The sequence below is a fragment of the Macrobrachium nipponense genome, chromosome 7, assembly GCF_015104395.2.
Source record: "Macrobrachium nipponense isolate FS-2020 chromosome 7, ASM1510439v2, whole genome shotgun sequence".
NCBI classification, from domain to species: Eukaryota; Metazoa; Arthropoda; class Malacostraca; order Decapoda; family Palaemonidae; genus Macrobrachium; species Macrobrachium nipponense.
Window position 1 is genome coordinate 16,975,332 of NC_061109.1, and position 14,366 is coordinate 16,989,697.

Below are 14,366 nucleotides of genomic sequence, written 5' to 3' on the forward strand. Positions count from 1 at the left end.
GTCTGCTTTGAGAAAAACAATAGGCAGAAAACGCAATTCAGTGAACACCTGTCCCACCAATCTAACAGATTTGCCACACCTGGTTCTGCCAGAATGCTACAAAATCTACGTCCCTCAAGCGGCCGTAGAAGAAAACTTCTTGCTGTGCGACAGTGAACCCGGACCCGATCGGATTTTCATTTTCGGAAGGGAGAGCTGGTTCCAGCATTTAGTGACTTCTGATACCTGGATTGTGGATGGCACTTTCACCATTGCTCCAGGCATATTTCCTCAGAGTTATGTCATCTCGGCTGCAAAGCATGACAGAGTTCACCCCATTGCGTATGCTCTTCTTCCCAACAGGCTGAGTGCCACATACGTGAGAATGTTTGGATTACTGAAAGAGAAAGAGTCCAGTTTGAAACCGGCTTCTGTTGTTTGCGATTTTGATCAGTCATTGCACAACGCTGTGAAGGAATCATTTCCGGGTACTATAATAAAAGGATTTTTCTTTCATTTGGCCCAAACTATGCATAAACACCTGGCTAGTTTGGGGCTGACTAGTCAGTACAACACCGATCCAGATTTTGCATTAAAAGCCAAAATGATTATAGCCCTCGCCTTCGTACCTTTGACAAAAATTGACGAATATCTCTCTTCTTTAGCAGCCGAGTTGCCACTAAAACTTCAAGGATTACTGAACTGGTTTGAAGACACATATGTTGGTCGTCCAAACAGGAGAGGAGAGGGAAGGGGGGATCCTCTGTTTCTCCTGGAGGCTTGGAATCTGTACCAAAGAACGTTAGGCGGGGAAGACCGCACCAGCAATGACTACGAAGCGGTTCACTGTCGATTACATTGTGAACTCAGCGTGCAGTGTCCCACCATTTGGAAATTAATTGACGTGCTGCGTAAAATACAGAAAGGGAGTGATGCACACTATGAACGTTTATTAGCAGGCACTGAACCGCCACAGAAATTAAAGAAACATAGAGATGCAGAGAGACGCATTCTTGAAACTGTTCGTAATTTTGAAAACATGACAGCCATAGAGTACCTAAGGAACATCGCTCATAATCATCAGATGAAGAGCTAGACAAAGTTGCTTTATATTTTAGCATTTATCAGTTTTTGTATGTAGAGGAAAGCTAATCTTTTATATCCTTAAAATTGAATATATAAAGGTACGTTATTGTTTTGAATATCCTTATGGCTTTTCATAGAAAGTTGAACTTTTATTTAAGATATCCTGAAAAACAAATATTAGAGGAAAGAAATTGCATGAGGAATGTTTTGCTGATTATCATTTCCTGGCGATGAAACTGTCTGGCGCCTAAAATTCTCGGGCCAAAAATAAAGCTTGGCGCCCAATCGGCAGCTATACTGTTCGTCCCTGTTGATCCTCTGTGTATAGGCGCAGGTTCGGTCTAGGTCTATCTTAATTAGTGGTCTTGGTGAAAGTACCAAAGGTTACGTTCATTCATCCATAAGCGGCATAAACAAGATATGTTCATAAATGAAGAGACATTTAGGAAATAATACTTAATAGGACTTAAAACCTTTTCATGGAGGTCTTTACTTTCAGTCCTGTAAGTTATTGCTTGAATGTCTCATTCGTGAACATCTCTTGTTATGTCAGGTTACGATCAACCCCCAATTAAGGACCAACATCGGTTACATTCCACATCGACGAGCTTTTGTCAAAATGTCGGTACAATTGCGAAACAGGAAGACTGCAAGTAAATGAAACCAAGTTACTATTTTAAATGCAATTGTGGGCATCTCTTCCTATATATACATATATGCTAAGTTCATTGCTTTTATTTATTTATTTATTTATTTATTTACTGCATCTTTAAAACACGCAAACTATTAGAAAAATTATGCGTGGTCAGGGAAAGTTTGCCTCAGAGTATATAAAAAGAAAATATATAAAAATTAGGGATAAAGTAAGCATATATTATATATATATATATATATATATATATATATATATATATATATATATATATTGTGACGAAGTTCCAAAGAGTACCTGGGTCTGAGCACCATGAATACTTGGGGGGGGGGGGGGTGGCAAAGATCTGGGTCTGGACACCATTAATACTTGGTAACCCAAAGTGCCAAGCATCTGGTTACTGCACTTACCATTTGTACTTGTTAGAGCAAGAGACTTTTATTCCTGGGTCTGGGACACCATTTATACTTGGGGCACAGTTTGATCAATTACTTGGTTTTTTATTACCTCACTACAGCCAGACTCCTGAACCTTCATCACAAATACTAAACGACTGAATACTCTAAAGGTAACAGTGATCCCTTATAGAACTTAACAATCAAGAAAACAATCAGTCGAAGTTCATTAAAACAGATGTGAGGTAATCTTAATTGAAGGGCATCACTCCTTCAAGAATTTTATATCTAAGTATTTCCCTGATTCTAATTCACTTGAGGAAGACAGCACAATTACCTCTCTATATTTCTACCTAAACAAAAATAAAACATAATACTGATGACATAATAAAATGCTGATATAAATTTTGAATACAGAAATTTATTTCTAAATTCAAAAATTATAAGTGAAATTCACAATCTCAGGGAAATTTGTTATTACTTGAAAACAAAAATTTCATTAATTCTTGAATTAGTTATTTAACAAAATTAAATCAAAGTTTATCAAGAAAATTAATTAATTCAAATTAATTAAATGTAAATTAATTCACAAGTATTAGATTAGAACAATTATACAATCAAAAATTATTCAAAAATTATTCAACCAAAATGAAGAGAATACAAAAACATAATAATATCAAAAGCAATAAAAGTATTGACAGTACAAACATTAAGCATATAAAATGGGCATGTCAGAAGAACAAAACAAAAGAAAAATACATACAAAATTATAATAATTTTATCCACTGTAAAATAAAAACCTCGAAGTGCACTTCAAAATATTTGTAAATTACCTTCAAATGCAGTTGCCACTTCTCACTTAAACAGAAAGGCCTGTTACAATCCTGAACACTTTTGTGGACCACACACAAATAATAATAACACTATGCTCAGATTCCACAAACAACACATATGTTACAAAGAAATTACACAGAGCTAGCAATATCGAGTGACCAATTTATACAAAAACATGAGTTACGTTACGTGCGTTATCGAGAGAGGGAGAGAGAGTAACACACTCTTCGCCCTAACGCACCAGATCTCAAGGGTGGAATGGAATCATTCTTCTCTACCTCCATATGTGTATGGACATATGGGTGCGGTTGGGCATGAATAGTTCCCCTGTGTTCGTCACGGGATCGCTTAGGACAATAAAAAATTAGCTGGCTAAAGCATTCTCAAGTTGTGAATAACAACCTTCTCTTGAGGCTTATGCTCCTACCATGGTCTAGATACAACAGGTCAGCCAGCGCGCAGCTTTGGGTATGAATCACCAATACTGTGACGTCACGCGCCCTGGTCTCTCTCACAAGGTTAACCAAAACAATATGCTACTCATAGTCGTAAGGTAGACTACAGGAGTTGCTGTTTACCCATATATCTTTTTATTCATTCATTCATTCTACCATTGATAATGCCAAGTAACTGCACAGTATTTGGCTGTTCTAAATACACGTGAAAAAACGAAAAATCCTAATATAAAATACCATCGTTTTCCAAAAGAAGAGCCATATAAAGACCAGTGGGTACATGCCTGTTGTCGTGCTGACAGAATTAACGTCGTGTTCTCTGATGTTCCCCATTTAATCAAATTGGTAAGAAATAGTTTATTGATTGTTTTTTTCCTTAATAATGAAGAGTGTATTTCAGCTTCTAGCATACGAGAAATACTTGGTAAAACCAAAACAGACTATGGATGTATATAAGATCAATGAAATGCATTTAATGTAACGGGTCAACAAGGACAGCGCGTTAAATTAGCAGTGCAACTGGTGTCTATATCATGCGCAAATTCAGAAAAATATTTAGGCGAAAGGAGACTCTTGAAGTGTCAAAACTGGAGTGACGCGTCCGATTTTATTCTTTTAAAAACGAATGATTGGCTCGACGCCATGAATTCTCCATGATTGTATGGAGAATTTGGTAAAATTAAATTGCTCAAGGACATCGAGTTAATGAGTATTATGAGTTAAAAGTCCTAATGCAAAAATTATATATACTCCTTCTGAAGAAAGGAATAATTTTTTCAGGTAAATCCACCCCATTGCTTTATTTAATGTTAAAAGCCTCTCGTAGTATCAGCTACCTGCTGACACAAAGATTAAATCAATATGCCTTGAAGATTTCATTGGGTGTATAAGGCCATGGCTGGTCACCATGATCATCCAAATACAGTGAAGTTTAAATTCAGGCATAAAAATGTTTTGTTAGGGAAGGAAATGAAGGTAATAAGTGAAAAATGTAATATCACCTCAGTTGAAAAATCCCTTGAATCTCCCAATGAAGGTTGAGATGTAACAAAAGAAGGGAGTTAGCATTAGAAATATGTCTAACGACACAGAAGTTAGAAATTTAGATTTTGATTCAGGAAAAGATGTTTTTGATGATGATGAAGAAAACCTTTTGAGAGCAAACACAGAAATAAAAAAAAAAAATATATCGAGGGAGTAACTGAGGAGGAGGCTCTTAAATACATTGGGGGATATATTGTCAAAATATTTTGTGTGAGTACCAAGGAGTGATACTTGGATAGACTGTGTAAGTAGGGGGTAATAATGCGGGAGATCTTTAATGCTGTACACGGGAAAGCACTCATAGAAGGCAAACATTGTTTCAAAAAGCTTTGCTTTGAATTGAAAAAGTTTAATATTGACTTTCCTGACGATGTTATAGCTTTATATGTAAAGATATCCGTATATTTTCGATTGAGATATCTTAATAATTTGATAAAATATAGGAAACGTGAAGGTCAACCATGCGGGGAGGCACTAAGAAAAAAGATAAAAGTTGTAATTTAATAAAATATTTTCAAAATGCAAATGTTGTTTTATTTACATTCTTTTGACACTTGAAATACCACATTATCAAAAACATTCTCTTCTAAAAAGATTCTTGACGGTGTGTTAGACCTACGTTCTTAATGGTTCTCACCACCGTGCTCCCTTAGATGACGTAGGTGCGCAGAAGAGGCTTAAAATTGGGACGTTGTCTGGCTGATCTGGACCGTGGCTCCTACCAAGGTATATAGAATAAGGGAGCTCCTACCTTCTCTTTCTCTCTGCTTTACGTATGTTTCAAAATGAAATTTCTCACTACTTAAACATGTTATCTATAAGTATGGGAATCTGAACACGAAAATAAATATTTCACAACATTATACACAGTTTCTGAGAGGAATTAATTGTATTACCAAAACCATAATCGCATTACAAAGTCACATTATAAGAATATATATATATATATATATATATATATATATATATATATATATATATATATATAACTGTGTGTGTGTGTGTAAGAGAACATCCCAAAACAATGCTTCGTCAAGTTTGCCTACGATCGAGACTACCTGGCGTTGCCACGTTCGGTTACTTACAAAGTAGAAATTACAATTTATCATAGCATATATTACACCTGTAAGCTCGTATGTCCATATTTATACACCTGAAACTCGACGCAAAAAAAAAAAAAAAAAAAAAAAAAAAAAAAAAAACACGAAAAAAGTATATCTAAAAATCAGAACAATAACGAAATATAGACATTGTTACCTTCAAAACACAAAACTAACAATTACCAGCAAAAACAATTGCAATATAAAGGAAAAAGAAAAAATAAGCAGCAGAAAAAACTGAATAATAACATCTTTTGTCGTAATTTGGACAAAAAATCAATTTGATTTAATTGTTATTTTTTTTTAATATGAAGGTCAGGGTAAATAACGTGCATTCCCTACCGCAGCAGCATTTCTTGTTTAGCTAAGCTATCGAAGACTCCCAGAAGACTAATACCCATCAGTAGTAGTAGTAGTGGGTGGGATATGCCTTTGAAACGGCTCCCTTGCTTCTTTTATTCCTCCTTTGTTTGTGTTTGCTTGAGCTTCTTCTCTCTGAAATACCACATTTCTTTTATAAAATCTTTCCTATTCTCCACTTCCTCCCTCATTAGTACTACCAATAAGATTATATTTGCTACTAATTCCTCTTTATTTTCTTGATATGGTTGCTGCATAAAGCTATATCTATTTCTAATTTCATTGTATGCTGGACAGTAAAGTAAGAAATGTTCTAAATTTTCATTTTGTTCCTCACAGTATAAACATTTTGTATCTTCTCCTTTTATCCTATTTCTATCATTTAATCCTAGTATACCTAGTCTGGCCCTACTGATCAGCATTGTTTTTTCAGTGTTATCATACCAGATTTCTTCTCTTATGCTTTCTTTATATTTTCTGTAGATTCTTAATGTTGACTTTTCATTCATTTCTTTCTGCCATATTTTTCTGTCCCAATTGTTTATTATTTCTCTTAACTGTTTGTCTTTAACTGCTTCAATTTTACTTAAGTTTATGTTTAGTTCTTTCATATACTCTTTTACTTGCATTATCCAGGGGGTTTTTTTGTTTTCATACTGATCCATTGTTATCTCATATAGGAGCCTATTTCCACCATTCTTTAGTGTATGTTTCAGGTAGAAAAGTTTATTCTTGATATCTCTAGATTGGCAGGAAGAGGCCCCTATTTCAGATCTTAACGCACAACTTGCTGTGTAACTTGGCGCTTTCAATATTGCTCTGTATACTTTATTATCTATCTTCTGCAATTCATTTATTGTTTTCCTGTCAAGTTTCATGACTTCCATCGCATACATGAATGAAGGCATCGCTAGTCCTTTCCAGTACAATTTTCCTATTTTTACCCTGCTACAGCTTTTATTGATGACTGCATTAGCCATATTTGCCATCTGCTTTGCTTTAATTTGGGCCCTTTTTATCTGTTCTCTGAAGCAGTCTTTCATGTTGCTGATTGTTACTCCTAGGTATTTAATATTCTTAACTATTTTTATTCCTTCTATGTGTTCCATATTCTCCACATCATCGATACTGTACCAGTCGTTGTATATTAGTATGTTACTCTTGTCCTTGTTTATGTTTAGGCCACATTCACTTGCGATTTCCATAAGGGTTTTTATTGATTTTGTTATTTCTTCTAGTGTGTGCCCTAGTATTAATCCGTCGTCTGCATATAGTAGTGCCACTATCCTTATTACTTCATTTCTGAAACCTTCTGTTGTATTTTCTAATTTTTCTATTATCAAGTACGTTATTAATAGAAAGAATATGGTTGAGCCATTGCATCCCTGTCTTATTCCATTGGTTACGTTTAGTTCTTTTTGTTCTGTATTGTTGAGGCATAGGCTTGTTACGTCATTTGTGTATATCTTTGCAACTGTATTTATTACTTCTGCATGTAGCCTGTATTTCATCATGACCTCAATGAGCTTTTTCCTATTAACCGAGTCAAATGCTTTTTGGAAGTCTATTGATACTACAAATAATGGGTCCTTTCTTCTGTAAGTCTCTTGTATGCAGTATTGTAAGATATATAAATTATCGATTCCTCTCCTTTGTGCGGTAAAGCCTGATTGTAGTTCATTCATTTTTCCTATATTTCTAATATGTTTTTCTATTTTGGTTCTCAGGATCCCCATGAAGATTTTATATGATGCATTTGTTAGAGCAATTGGCCTTAGATCTTTGACTGTGGGGTTTTGTTTTTTGGGCGTAAGTGTTGTTTTTGACTTAAACCAGCTTTTCTGCGTTTTCCTGCCCTTCAGTATGTTATTTAAACATTCTGCCAATTCTTTTTGAAGGTTGTTACTTTGTAATAGTAATTTGAACAGTACTGGCTTCATTCCATCTGGTCCTGGTGCTTTATTTGTCTTCATTTTCTCAAGTTGATTTTTTACATCTTCTTCTGTTATGTTGATTTCTTCCATGGGTCTGATCTCTGTCTCTGTTGAGTCATACACTCCATGCATATGTTCCCTTAAAGATATATGGCATTTCATCTGCTGTCCTAATCTTTTCACTATTTCTTCCATGTCATGTTTGTACTGTTCTTTCTTGCTTTCATTCCATATCTCTCCTATTTTGTTTTCTTCTTTTTGGTATATTGTTTCCCAGAATTTTACCAGCTCTTTCCCTAGGGTTTCGTCCTTCATCTCTTGCTTATTTTCATCGAATATTCTTATCCATTCTTTTTCTGACGTGGTCTTTCCTCTCAGCATGTCTATATATTCCCAGATTTTCCTGTGTCTGTTTTTATCATTCATTATCTCATTTCTAATCTTTTCTTCATATTCTTCATATGCTTTCTTTATTATTATCTGTACTTTTTGTTTTTGTTTAAGATATGCTTCTTCATAGTATCTTTTTTCTTCTATTCTTGTGGCTTTCCTTTTTAATTTGTTATATACCCTTCTTTGGCTTATTTCTTTCTTTATTTCTTTGTTGACCCATACTGGTTCTATTTCTTCTTGCTTTCCTGTCTTTAACCTTCTTTTGATTATCTTCTCTAAGTTATTTGTTTTTGCTTCACTCATTGTTTCTTCCAACTGGGTTAGATCTCCTTTTCTGTCTTGTTGGCTTACTTTAAACTCTATATATTCAAGGTATTTCCTGGTAGACTCTTCTGTAACTTTCAAATATTTGATTTCTTTTGTTTCATTTCTGAATGTTTTCCTTACTTTAGTGTTCATTTTGAATTAGACCTTTATGAGGTGATGGTCTGATAGATCATATTCATATTTTCCCTCGTCTATCTCCATACATTCATATTTTTTATACATATTTTGGTTGACTAGGGCAAAGTCTATAGCACTGTTCTGATCTCCTCTACTCCAGGTTATCTCTCCTTTGCAGCTGGGATCTCCATTTAATAGCGTTAGGTCATATTTTTCCATTAGGTCCATAACATATTTTCCATTTTGATCAAGTTCTTGTGTCCCTATGAAACCTAAGTGCCCATTGAAATCCCCAAGGACTATCATAGGCAGGTCTGTGGATTTTTCTATGGCTACATGTAAGGCACTTATTATTTGTTTATTTCTTTCTTTATCACTAGTTGACATGTAGACCAGAATTATGTTGAATATTGTTGTTCTATAGTTAACCTTTACTATTAGAATGTCTTTGTGTTCCGACTTTTCTTTTTCTATCTGGATCTCTCCTTTGGTTCTATACATTATTAGTAGGCCTCCTCCTTTTGGTGTCGTCTTCATCTCTCATTGAGTCTACCACTCTGATGCTTGTTGGGAATAGTAATTTTTGCTGTTTAAGGTGTGTTTCTGTGATGCACATAATTGTGTTTTCTTTTGTTATTTCCACTAGCTCGATTATTTTTGCTTTTGTCAGTCCTTGGGTGTTTATAAGCTTTATTTCAAGATTTCTTGATATATCTTCTGTCTTGCTCACTAATTTTTCACTTTCTCTATTTACAAAATTGCTTCTACCGTCTAACCATTTATCTATCTTTTGCAAACCACTTTTTTCTTCTAGGTCTAATAGTCTAAGATTGTTACTGAAATTACTTCCTTCACATACCTGCCCTAAACTAATTTCCCTTCTTCTACTTCCTTCCTCAGAGCTCTTAACATTACTACTATATATTCTATTTTCTCTAATCTAATTTATTTACACTCATAAAAAATTATTACTCCCTATCTCTAAATTATTTACAATTCTATCTACTTTACATTTTCCTACCTCTAACTCATTTACACTTCTAACAATTCTTTTGTTTCTATCTATATTCCCCTGGATTTCCTTTTTAGAGCATTCTAGTCGTCTGAAAGTTTTTTTCTCTTCTCTTCAGCTCTCCCTTACTTCATAGTACATCAAGAATGGGACGCCTCTGTGAAACTTCGCCAACTCATGTGTTTCCATTTGTTCTCGTAGTTCTCATCCAAGTTTTTCAGGTCTTTCAACTCCTCTGTTGTCCACAAGAGCCTGTGGAAATACGCTAATGAAAACAGGATTAGTGGTACTACTGGCTGAGTAATTTAACCTGGTTTTGTATATGGACCTTGGTTGTTTGATGTTAGGCAGAAAGTAAAGAATCAAAACAAGTGAGTAACAGAATTAAGGCAATGCTGCAATTAAGAAGATACGTACAGTATGCTCAGAACTGGTGCTACATGATTGATTTGGATTTCTTTCAGAATTCACCAACTGGCAACCAAACAGGTTACGTAGCTATCTATTATTTCAGTGCGAAAACACGATTATTGCATACAATAAGGCTATAAAATGTTTCGTAAGCTTGAAATCTCTCTTATATTTTAACTGTAAGAAGATGTGATGTGTAGCCAAATTTCGGAAAAAACACATACGAAAATTTTCCTAAACTTTCATTCACTCATCGCTGATGCATTTGACCAAAACGAAGTCGTCATCAAACCTCAGTTCAATTGTTAAATAAAAAACGAAAAAAATTGTTATAATATTAATATTGCTTCCAATGCAACCAAAAAATTGAAATGGTCCTATTTGATTGTTTTTATGTCTCAAGGCTGAAAAAATGTAAATATGTAAATACAACGTGTGAAGGTAGGGTGTGTAATGCATACACAACCACCTGGTGTAAAATAGGTCTACAATAGTTGTGGCAATGATATTATCTTGAAAACATTTTCTTTATATTTGTTAGATGAATATTTGAATTTTCATGCAAAATTATTTGTTATATTTCTTAAATAATTCAAAAATGATGACATACTGGCAAATATTCGCCCATGTAATTATTCTTTTGCCAAAGCCAAGATTTTGTTCCTAGGCCTACGTGTGTTAGATTTTTTAGCTTTACACTTAGCATTCACACCTCTCTATTAACAATTTCTGGCCAGAAAGCAAATGAGGTTATTTACACCTTCTTGCACTTCAAGCTACCTTATGAAAGAATAAATTATACACCAAAAGGAAGCTGAAGGACTTTCAAGAAAGCAATAATCTTAAGCCGGTTGAAAAACAAGTGTTCCATACGCCTTGATATTAACACTTATGATATTTCGATTAATAGCCATCTTCTTCAAATAATCATTATCGTCATCATCTTTTATTCCTCAAAGAACAGATAATCTCTACAAATAAATTCATTAGTAACAGAGATTACATCGCAGAAGGCTTATATTTTTTTAGGCCTATAAATCATTTTGCAACATCCATGCAGCTTGAACACAGCATAAAACTTCAACATAAGAAAAAAAAACTTGCAATTCATATTCCTATTTTGAAAATGTTGTTATGATGACTGTTGAGCTTCTTAGGTCTACTGTTATAATGCTGCAGAGGTAGTTACGTCGACCAACCCGAGGAGCGTGTTAAGCACGCTGTCATTGACAGCACCGCCAACCAATTCACGCCATACTTTGAACTATACTACTCTTGTTTTCCATCTGTCCACCCGCCTGTGGTGTTTACGTATGGTAATACTGCGTCCCGGGCGTTAAATAGTTATGCTATGTGTAGTTTTAGGTAAATAAAAGGATATCTGGGTGTACGTTTGCAAAGTGAAAAGTTTTTTTAATAATTTACAGTATGTGAATTACACCGTTAATATTCGAAATAGGATATTGTTATTATTGTTGAATGTGAGCTGCCTTTTTGGGGTGGCAAATTTCATTAAACAGATGCTAAACCAATTTACGTCATATCGTATCTGGCTAAAACGTACTTTATACAAATTAAAAGTATATACTGATATACTTAAGTGTAATGAAGTAACATGTAGCTTAGTAGCAGAGTAGGTGTGGACGGCAATGTATAAAAAAAAACAGGCAATTCAAATCACTCGGATAATGAATTATACCAATGCATAAAAGGAATCGTATTTATATAACCGTAAGGAAAATAGTGCTAGCTGCAAATTTGCAAACTTTTCTACATGTATGACAGAAAAAAAAGAGTTTAACACTATACTTGGCAGCGTCACATGGAGTCTGAGAATCTGAACGATACAAAAAGAATCATCACTGAACTTAAATGCTTTAGGGAGACAACAAAAGGAAAACGTGAAATGGAGACATTGCATACTTCGTAAATGATATGGAAATTACTTTTTTTTTAATTTGAGATCGTATGTTCTTATCAAACATACCAAAATAATGCAATTGCACAGTTTAAAAACCAAGAATGTCAGTTTAATAATGCCGGCAAAAGACAGCATTTTTAAAGTCTAGACAATAACAGTATTCTTTCTCGTACGTCAAGATATTTCTATTCATTGTAAGTCTACCTCCAACGTTTGGTACTGTGTACTCGTAGCTAGGAGAAAGCTTGCTGCCTCCATTGTCTGGTACTGTCCCCTGAGCTAAGAGACAGCTTCTTCCCTCAAGCATTTTGTACTGAGTCCTCGTAGCTTGGAGGCAGCTTCCTGCCCCTATCATTTGGCACTATGTCCACGTAGCTAGGAGACAGCATCCCTCCTCCAACATTTGTACCATCATAGCTAAGGGACAGCTCCCAACCCCATTATTTGCTGCTGTGTCTTTGTAAGTATGTTTGGTACAGTGTCCTCATAGCTACAAGACAGCTTCCTTCCTCTATTGTTTGGTACTGTGTCCTTGTAACTAGAAAACAGCTCACTGCCTCCAACGTTTCTTACTGTATCCTCGTACCTAAGAGACAGTTTCCTGCCCCTATTGTTTGGAATTGTACCTCTGTAGCTAGGAGACTGGTTTCTGCCTCCATTGTTATTACTGTGTCCTCGTAGCTAGGAGACAGCTTCCTTTCTCAAATGATTAGTTCTGTGTCCTTATAACTATGAGATACCATTCAGCTTCCATCGTTTGATACTGTGTCCTCATAGCTAGGAGCCAGCTTCCTTCCTCCAACGATTGGTACTGTGGCCTTTTAGTTACGAGGTACTAACCTGCCTGTATCGTTTGGTATTGCGTCCTGTAGTAAGGAAACAGCTTTGTACCTCCATCGTTTAATACTTTGTCCTCGTAGCAAGGAAACAGTGGCCTAGTAGCTATGACGCAGCTCCTGCCTCCATCATTTGGTACTGTGTCGTCATAGCTAGAAAACAGCTTCCTGTCTCCAACATTCGGTACTGCAACCTCGTAACTATGGGACAGCTTTCTGCTGCCTATTTATGGGTCTGTGTCCTTGTATCTAGGAGCCATCTAGCTTTAATCAATTGGCACTGTTTCCTCATAACTAGGAGACAGCTTCCTGTCTTCAACATTGGGTATTTTATCTTTGTAATTAGAAAATACCCTCCTTCCTCCATCATTTGGTACTGAGTCCTATTATCTAGGAGACTGTTTCCTTGTAGCTTGTAAACAACTTCCTGCCTCCATCATCTGTTAGTATGTCCTTATGGTTAAGAGGTAAGAAACAGCTTCCTTCCTCCAACATTTGGTATGGTGTCCTAGTAGGAAGGATGCAGCCTCCTGCATTATTCGTTTGGTACTGTGGCCTCATAGCTAGGAGATAGCTTCCTTCCTACAATGTTTGGTACTGTGGCCTCATAGCCAGGAGATAGCTTCCTTCCTACAATTTTTGGTACTGTGTCCTTTAACTTGGAAACAGCTTCCAACCTCCATCATTTGGTACCGTGTCCTTGTAGCAAGCAAACAGATCCCTGCTTTAGTAGTTTGGTAATGCATCCTTGTAGCTAGGAGACAGCTTCCTGCTTCCAATATTAGGTCCTGTGTACTTGTAGCAAGGAGATAGCTTCCTGCTTTCATGCACTGTTTCCTCGTAGTTAGGGGACAGCTTCCTTCCTCCATTGTTTAGTAGTGTTTCCTCATAGCTAGGGGACAGCTGTCTACCCCCAACGTTTCTTATTGTGTCATAGATAGGACACAGCTTGCTTCCTTCAACGTTTTGTTCTGTATTCTCTTGGCTAGGAGACAACTTCCTGCCTTCAATGTTTGGCACAGTGTCCTTGTAGCTTTGAGATAGTTTACTGTCTCCAATATTTGATACAGTGTCTATGTAGCTAAGAGACAGCTTTCTGCCTCTACCATTTGGAACAGTGTACTTATAGCTAGGAAACAGTGTCCTGCCTCCATTGTTTGGCACTGTCCTCCCATAGCAAGGAGACAGTTTCCTGGCTCCATCGTGGGAACTGTATCCTCATAGCTAGGAGACGCTTCCTTCCTCTCTTATTTGGTACTGTGTCCTAGTAGCTAGAAGACAGCTTCCTGCCTCCAGTATTTAGTACTGTCATTGTAACTAGGAGACATCTTCCCACTTCCAATATTTGTTACTGTGTCCTAGTAGCTAGGATCAGCATCCTGCCTCCATTGTTCGGTAGGTGCCTTTGTGGCTAGGAGATAGTTTGCTGCCTCCAGTGTTTTGTACTGTGTCCTCATAGTCAGTAGATAGCTACCTCTCACCATTGTTGGTACTGTGCTCAATAAGATAC